Here is a 9611-nt window from a genome sequence, read left to right on the forward strand (position 1 = left end):
TCAAATAAACAACAGGTCAGGTTCCAGAGTTGGATTTGTGTCACCATACCACTAAACAGTTTCCATGTTATAAACATGCCCTTCAGAGTTTAATATTGCACACAAAATGTATTCCAATTAAATAAAATAATAATAATCATTTTAAAAATGAAACATAAAAAAGCCCAATTCATTATTGCACAGATATCTCATCTTGCTAAATCTGACCTATAGCTGGTGACTTTGTGTTTTTATTAAGTCCTGTTAAAATATCCACCCAACAACAATGTGCCACCTCTGGATGGGAATAATCCATCAGGCTTTCGAGACATAAGCAATAATCCTTAACTCTAACAAACTCAACGTTTAAAACTCAAAGATAAATGCTGAGCTGTTTAAAACCTCAAACCTTGAACTTGCTTGACACTAAAATGGTACATAAGAATTAACTCAAGAAGAGGAAATCTGAGAAAACCACATCCATTTCTAAATGAACATTTTATTCTTCTCAATTGTAGTAAAAAAGTTATTTTTAAATAAATCAAGTGCTATTTCCACAAATCTGTTTGATTTCTAATTGTCAACAAAAATAAATGTCCAATGAAGGTGTATTCAAATTGCTCAAAAACCCTCTAGCAGTGTGAATAAATTTTATTACTTCACTACCTACCAGTTCAGTACTGTAAAAAATTAATGTTGTACCTGTGAATTTTGTGCCATGCTTGAACACATTCTTTCCATTCTAAACTAGTCTTTTATTCCTTAAACACAGACCAAATTCAACCTCTTGCAAAGTTTTTAATTGGTACACTAATTCTCTGTCTCTTCGCTTAACAATTTGGCACAATTTAAAACATTCAGCTTTATTCTTTCCGAAAGAGCACCTTTTGAAGTGAGGGCAAATAGGTGTTGGATTTTGACTTTGCAGAAAAAACACGACAAGATTATGGACAATACCTCAGTTACAAGCTTTCCTTTGTGCCAAGTCAGAGATCCAATATAATGTGTTTGTTGTACCATTCAGCTGCCATCTTGACTACATTGTCACTTCAAAGAGTTTGTTTTTTAGCACTTGAGCCTTTCTTGAGAGGTGTCTGCTATCCAGTTCCATCACAACTTTTTGTAGTACCTCAAATGTGTACCTGAGGTATGTTGGGTAGCTCAAGTCCAAGGAGTACATGAGGCTAAACAAAATGGCGAGGGCATTTGCAATGTTACCTAGGTTGTGAAGCACCTCAACACCTTCAATAATTATTCCAACATCTTCCAGATCATCTGTGGGTTCTGCACCTTCCATTTTTATTGCAAAAATTCCCAGGATTGTTTGCTCCATCTCCTGATTGTCATCAACATCCTAAAAAACAGAACAAACCTTTAGCCAAAATATATACACATCAAAAACACACTCATCAACCACACACAATCTCTTTTGCCAAGTAACACCTATCCAGCTCCTGGATTATAACCATGCAGACTAGCTTTGAAATTATCTGCTGCTGGTAGCTGTGTGTCTGTTGTCCAGTGCAAATATGACAAGGGTTTTTACAATATGTATTTGAACCATCCCTAAACTGTACATTTAATCAGCAGTCCACCAACTGCTCTTAAAAAGGTACACAAGGAGGGATGTTTTACTATGCAGATGTGGCAGATATTTTTCTGTCTGCACTGAGATAAAGAATGCTTTATTTTCAACATATCTTATGTCTTGAACCAAACCAAACATGTACTGATCTAACAATTAATGTGTGTCTCCAAAGTATGATTCCTTTCTATTTAAATGGTACAGAAATAGTGTTCAACATTTATTTAAAGCAAGTCAATGAGTTAGAGCTCTACTGAGTGATGTTCATTTTTAAGTGAAGAATTTGATTATATTAGTTAAGAAACATCTCCCAAAAGTACAAACAGCCAGAGTACCCAGAAAGCAATACTGTGAAAAGCAAAGGGCAATATACTTACAAGGTACTCCCTTACAAGGTGTTCAGGGTCTTCATTGAGGTAAACAATTAGTGCTTTCAGTACGCATGCTCTTCTTGCTTCAATGGCATCATTCTGTAACAAAGAACAAGAGAAATAAGGAAACTTGTGCTTAGTTTTTTGGAGGTACTAATACAAAAAGTAGTATTTAATGAAAGCATTATTTATTGTATTTCACAAAGTATTCTGTAAATGCTATAGCAACATAACAGTACACTTATTGTTTGTGGAATATGACGTCAATTTGCACTAACAAAAATAAACTTACAAGACATGTAGTAATTATGTTGCAAGGTGCACTAATTAAAAAAGATGACCAAGAGTACTTTTAAGATGCAGTGTAAAAAGCAGTCTTAAAATTCTACCCAACAAGATAACATTTATTATTTTGTTGCATGTACAACTCAGCAGCAAAATAGTAAATGAATCAAATTAGCATAACAATTAATGATGAACAGACATTTGTGAGAAAAACACACCTTATCCAAGTCTGCCAAGATTGCCTTTATTTTTCGTCCAGCAGCTCCTCCTTTTCTTACAAAGACTTTCAGCAACTGGGAGGAGTGATGGTCTAGCTGCTGCATGAACTTTGATCTTAGTGGGACCGTGGTGATACGAGTAAACTCTGCTTCAACCTACAATTAACAGTTTAAAAACATTTTTAAAAAAGGTGGTTAATACAGTCTAACAATGGTTAAATATAAGTAGTGTTTGTCATTCTACACTGCAAATAAATAGTGTCACTTTTTCAGGGTGAGGTCACCCTCTTTAATTAATTAATTTTCATGGAACCTGTAGTCATTTCCTGATATAATTTCCTTACCCAGTTCCAATGGGCAGACATTGGACAAATTTGCATTTCTGACTTAATCTGACAGACAATTTTCATTTTGGGGTCAACATTCTTTTCAAATACTACCACCATACCATTTATCTATCAACACAACATATGACTTACCTCACGTTCAGAAAAGAGAGCTGGCCACCTTCTTTTGAAATTTGCAATGAAAGGCTTGTTTTCAATCACCTCTTGCCGCCTGTAAGCAAATGTCTTTTCCATTTTCTCCTTAATCATCTGTTCATTGTTTTTCTATTTCACTTCAGACAAGAGTGAAAGCCTTTCCTGCTCTAGGCTCTCTTTGGTTTGTCCTGCAGGATAGTCTGGATAGTAGTTCACCTCTGCTCTTCTAGCTTTCTTAACTTGATTCGGAGAGGTGCGTTGTCCACTGCGCTTGAGAGAATTGACATTAAGCTCTGAACGACCAATGTTTCGCAGCTTAGTGCGGTAATTTGCCATTTTATATTTCAAACTAATTTTCCACCCAGAGAAGCCTGTAACAGAACCTTGCTCTCTTAAACATGAGTACATCTTCACTAGTGCTTCAGCTACTGCATCAAATTCTGAATCTGAGGGATAAGCTTTAAATTTGATGATTTGTGATGCCAAATTTTCAAGAATGTCAGACTTCATTTTTGGACTTGGACTGAAGAGGGTACCATTGCTTTCAAAGTCACCATTTGCACGCTGCAGCTGAATCTCTACATCATATACAAACTTTGGCACAGGAAAGATGTCTGGCCATGGCTCACATCTGAGGGAAGACGACGGTGATGACGACTCAGAAGGAGTCAGGAGGAGTCAGGAGGAGAGAATGTCTGTGTCAGATGACATGGATCTGATCTCATCCTGGCTGGATGCCCGTGAGGACAGACAAGAGCTACTTGTAGATAAGGCACTTGGTAGGTAAATCACTTTAAGTGTAGCCTTGTTTTGAATGTCTGAGGTGGAGGTCAGGTTTATAAACTCATCAAAATCAGTGACCTTGTATTGCAATCTAAAGTCTCCTGAAACCTCACATTGTCTCTGTATCTCATTTTTAAGTTCCTCAACAGAGTCTGGTATTCCAAAAGGCAGGGTTACTTTTGAAGAGTCATTTTCTCCTAGGATGACACGAAGCACAGCTGAAGCAGCCATATTGGTCAATATGTTATTCTGAAGAAAAGCAAAAAATAAATAAATAACAACATGGATAAGTATTCCCCAAACTGCCATACACTGTAAAAAATGTGACCCATTAGTTACTTAAAAAAATTGTGGCAACAAAGTGACACGTAATATTAATGAGTAGATTCTAATTTTCCAACTTTTAAGTAACATTCATTGAATAAATTAACTAAATTTAAGCAAGAAGATTATGTAAATGTTAATAAAATGCACAGTTAAAATTTGTTGGATTTAGTAATAACATGCCTAAATATGAATTAATATAGCTCAAAAATATTGAGTAAATACAACTTAATTTCACAAGGAAAAGACTATTTATCTGAGAAAACTTAATTAATATTTACTAAATATCTTGCAAGTATTGATTTACATTTACTAAATATCTGGCAAAAATTGAGTAGCATGTACTACTTTTCTGGAGAAAGCTTGTTTCTATTTACTAATTATAGTAACTTTACATCTATTCAATAATATCACGTGTCACTTTGTTGCCATAATTTTTTTATGTTAAATCTACTTAATTTGTCCTTTTTGTGCCATGTTCGATTCAACAGGTCAATATGCATAAAAATAATACCAGGTAAACATTTACTCAACTCTTGAAACATTTATTCACACAAACATTGAAAATTGATACAACTACATCAAGGATCACAGGCAGAATATATTTTGGAATGTGATGCAAGCTCAAAACTTGTTGGTGCACTTAAATCTCAACAATGTTTTGAGACTGCACTCATCTTATACCAGATCAGTTTAATTAGGATTCAGCATTCACCTGCAAATAGATGAATATTAGCTTTAACTTCATCAGCAAGTGTAATGTTTTAGTGTTGGTCTTTTCTATTCATCTATTTTCAGGTGCATCCTGGGTCCTAATTAGATTGACTGGGTATAATTGTTAACAAAATATGATATATTGTATTTCAAATTCATTATGCACATAAAATATAAACAGACATAACCTTGCTGTACAGTCAAACCATTTAAACCAGACTGTAGACAGTGAGAAAACACAGGTCATAAAATTGTATAGAAACGATTGGAATTGGAATTTTTCTTGCTTTTAATAAGTACTAATTATATTGTTTATAGTAGTGCCCTCAAGTCACGCTCGAATTTAGTTTTACGATTCAGATTCACAGCAAAAAAAGTAAACTACGAGCCATATCGGCTACAGCCTGTTTTCGAACGCTACAAAAACCCGAAACACAAATTAGTGCAAATAAACAGTGAATATAACACCGTTTCTGACACAGAAATAACACAGCAGTAAAAGTGTCATCTGAATGGTCTACTTTAACAGAAACCATCGGGTATATGGCGCGAAAAGAGAAAATGCGATTGGGAAATAGATTTAAAAAAAAAAAAGACTTAGCAGAAAACCAAAGAGATTAAAAATAAAAACAAATAGGTGTTCCTACACAATATTATGAAAACATGCATTCTGATATATTGAGTATGGAATGCTAACATAATACGTAAAATGTTAAATGTTTAGTAAACAGACGGATCTTTGCCTCTGATTTCGTGGTGTGCAGTGTTCCTCTAATTTGCTGAACTCTGTTCAAACGCAGCTCTGTGTGTGAAGTGAGAGTGAGAGTGCGCTAGTGCTGCAATGACCGTTTGAAAGTAGACTCTCACAGAGACTGAGCGTCGTGTCATGGCTTCATTATACCGTCAACAGACACATGAAACGACATGCAAACTACAGCAAGCACAACATCAGCTTCTTAAAACCGTAATTCAGGATTGTAATCACAAAAACACTTTGTTTTTTAATCAAACGTTGTTCCTCACCATCAGCTAACTCTCCAGTCTGTGCTCGAAACCGGTCTTTACGGTCTTTACGAAGCACCAGTGTTTGTAAATAAACCGCCTCAGTTACCTGCTAGGTCTCTCTCTCCCTGCTCATAGCAGAGGCGTCTGGTGTTGTTTTAGACAGAGAAAAGAACTCCAAACGTTGAAAACAACGAACAGAAATGAGGATTACTCTATTCCTGCTCCATGGTTTTGCGGTTTCGGATCTCTTAAGGTGGAAATGCCTCAAACTCCGGAGACGGCTAACTGCATTAGCGACAGTGCTACAAACTAAACACCTCGAGTTACAAATGAGTGTCTCTGGTAATTCAATCAGTGAATTAAAACTTACAGATGAGTTAAACTTCATCCACATACAAACTACTGTCGCCCCCCCCCCTCAAACACACCGATCCACCTTAAAAATGCGGAGCTTAGAACTGCGTGTCCCCACATTTAAGAGCGCCTCAAACAAAATACACAGATTTAGATAAGAATTGTTCTTTTACTGTTAATAATTTAAAAGCTGTTCACTTTGGGAAGTCCGGGGACATTCAGAACCCAACAATGCTGGTGTCCACGAGTTTCAAAATGCGTTGGGCGGAAGTGTATGATTAAAATTAAAGACCTCCCAATGAGTAAAATCTATTGCATTTTCTGGATCTTTGGTGTTACTCATAAAATATGAATACGTTCTATTCAACATATCCCAGCTAATTTTATTTAGCCAAAACTGTGTAAATTGCAATTAATACTTTGTTCAAATTTGTTGAATTTAGCTCAATTTTATTTCAAACTACATGAAGTCTTTTTATTAAGTTCAAGTTACTATTAGTTTTTAACTAAATATTAATTTACCCAGTCCCACTTTTTACAGTGTACAAACATCAAATATAGAATTTTATTGAGAGCACTATTAAATCTTAATTTACTAGCAAGTGTTTCTTTAAGTTAACACTTTATACAAACTCACTTTATTTCTAAATCCACACTCCCAGATTTATGGGATTTATTATTTATTTTCAGCTAGCTAGCTTTAGTCCCAACCGAAGTGGGTTTAACCTCGGTATTATCACTTCAGCCTGGAGCCACAATGACTTTACCACTATGGGTAACAATAAGAGTGTACCCTCTTTGGTACCTTATTTTAAACACCATTAGCAAAAGCACTAAAATTCAAATAAAAAATTAAGAGGTAATACCAGAAATGTGTATGTATCTTTTACGGGTGACCATCCGTAAGGTTCCACACTTGTAGTCAACCAAGGGGTAGATGTCAGTCAGTTCACTTAATTCGGTCAACACAATTTCTCTTGCTGAAGATGACTGGAGTTCAAATGCTCTGTAGTGCTCCCTATACCATGAAGATAGTTTGTTGCATATGAAGGTCAATGTGTTTTCAAATATACACATTTGAAGTATTTCTGCAAATTCAGGCAGTCCACCTACTGATCCATGCACAATAATCATTCCATTTCTGTATTCTATGTCATTGCTAAAAATGGTCTGTGCTAGTGTAACAGTTGTGAGATTGGGGTATTTCTGGCTTAGGTGAAATGCTATATCTTCTTTCATGATGTCTACTGGAATTGTGGAGACATGTGTCACAACAAAGCCTGGTCTGTCATAACTCCTTGTATGCATGTGATAGCCAATCATCAGCTGGTGCTTTTTTGCCAAGGACAGTGGAATATTCTTGAAACACTTAGTGTGCCTGACAATCTGTTTAAAAAAAACTGTGCTTGGCCTCAAAATGCATAGTCCAAAACATCACAATGGGGCCGAACATCTTTATCATTTCTGGATAATGCTCCAGAAAGTGATGTTTTGGCAGAAATCCCTGATCTGAAAATGCTTCTTTGTATCTCTGTCTGTGCACTGAGATTTTAAACTCGAAATATGCCACAGACTCCTCACAGTGGACAGGCGCAACAACAAGTTCTACAATATCTTTCAAGTCTAAAATCACCTTCCAAGCTGGCTCATCCTCAGGAATCAACTGTCCAATTATAAAGGGTAACAATCTTAACAAACACCAATTTTCGTGAGCGTTGCCACCGATAGTTTTACGACATTCAAAATTACGGGGCACCAAATGAGGCCTATTTTTTCTGTCTCCCCACTTGTATTGGAAGTTTGTAATGCGCTTGTTAAGATCATCAAGACTAAACAACTTCTTGGAAATAAGCACACCAAAGCACTGTGCAAGCTCAACTGGGACTATGCCCTCAAAAAGATCATGGACAGCATCAGGGGGATACCCTGATGTGACATTAAAGTGGGCAAGACTGTGTAAATCCAGCTAGTCCATGTGCCGTGAGATTGTCAGACATAACACACTGAAGTGTCCCCTTCAAAAATGTACCCAGCTGTAAGACAAACACACCTTGCTGTTCCAGGGTAACAAGATCTTGGAGTAGTGGCTCAAATATTTTGCGATAGCCATAAGTTTTCACATCCTCACTCTTACATAAAAGGGCCAGGTATATAGAGGCCAAAGAAGAATGGCTGCCAGGAGGAAAATTTCCCAAAATCCAATAAACAGCACAGAGTTTGTGTGTTTTTCGTGATGTACCAAGGGGGTTGCAGAGTTCAAAATCATCTACGTATAGACAGACAGAGATTCTCAATTCCTCACCTGACAAAAAAACATTGTTTTTAAAGTTTTGGCCATCTTCAAAAAATCTATAATGTACTTTGTCACACACCACACTGTCTGTTGCTGTCTTCTCTTTTCAAAAACCTTACTGAGCACATCTTTGTCATTAAGAAGCTGATCTAATACCTTTAGCAATGGAACATACTGAAAACTTCTTTTGTTTTTTGCATCAAGGATATACTGAACTGGATCAACTATATTAAAATGATCTTTGTAATAATGATTCCGCTTAAATGCAGTGGTTAACGGTCCATCCTTTCTTAAGGCTTTCAACAGAAGGTTAGATGAATAAAGTGTACAGCCTAACTCTTAGACAAGCAGCTGGTCAACTTGCAGTTTATGTTTATTGAAGAAACCAGCAAGAATGTTGTTAGATACAGGCACCAGTGTAGAACTAATCAAATACTGCAACTCATTTAACAGCTCATCAATTGCAGAGCTTGGTACATGGAAACAATTCTCCAATTTCAATAATAGAAATGCCAATTTCTCTTCTATAATTTGTAGCAAGTTGTCTGTTTCTTGAACCACTGCAACATCATTAAGTTCAGAATCAACAAGGAACTCCTCACTCTCTCTCAAACATGTATTTCCCACAGTACAATTCTGAAAATCATTTTTCACAATTCTAGCTTTGAAATCATTCAGTGTATATGGTTTGTGCTTTCTGTTCTTGTGGGTCTGATATGTTCCATAAATATTTGTTTGAAAGGAACAATTATCAAACATACAACAAACAGTTTTGTGTCTTTTTAGATGGCTGTTAACATGAGCAAAAAAATCTCTCAAGGAGGAAATGTCATTACAGGCACAATGATGGCAGCTAAATGTTGTACAATTCACCGATCTTTGAGATGTCTGATCAAAATGTGATCTACATAGGTGGCTTCTAAGTGCATTCCAAGACTTAAATGCACATGGGAACTTTGCATATGTGCATGGATAAGGGTGTCTGCGACCAAAGTGGCCATGTTTTAACCTGTAGTGCTTCAATAACTGGGATCTTGTACTTTCTTCAGCAGCACAAATGCATTACATTTCCACATTAGTTTTACTGAAAAAAAAAAGAAAACAAAAGTTGACATCCTATAAATGTATATAGCCCGCTACATACTCTGTGCTAAAAGCAATTAATAGTCCACTCACTAAAACACTGCATGAAAGCAAGTCAAAATCAGTACTATTATG

Source organism: Hoplias malabaricus, chromosome 2 (genome assembly GCF_029633855.1).
Source record: "Hoplias malabaricus isolate fHopMal1 chromosome 2, fHopMal1.hap1, whole genome shotgun sequence".
Taxonomy (NCBI): Eukaryota; Metazoa; Chordata; class Actinopteri; order Characiformes; family Erythrinidae; genus Hoplias; species Hoplias malabaricus.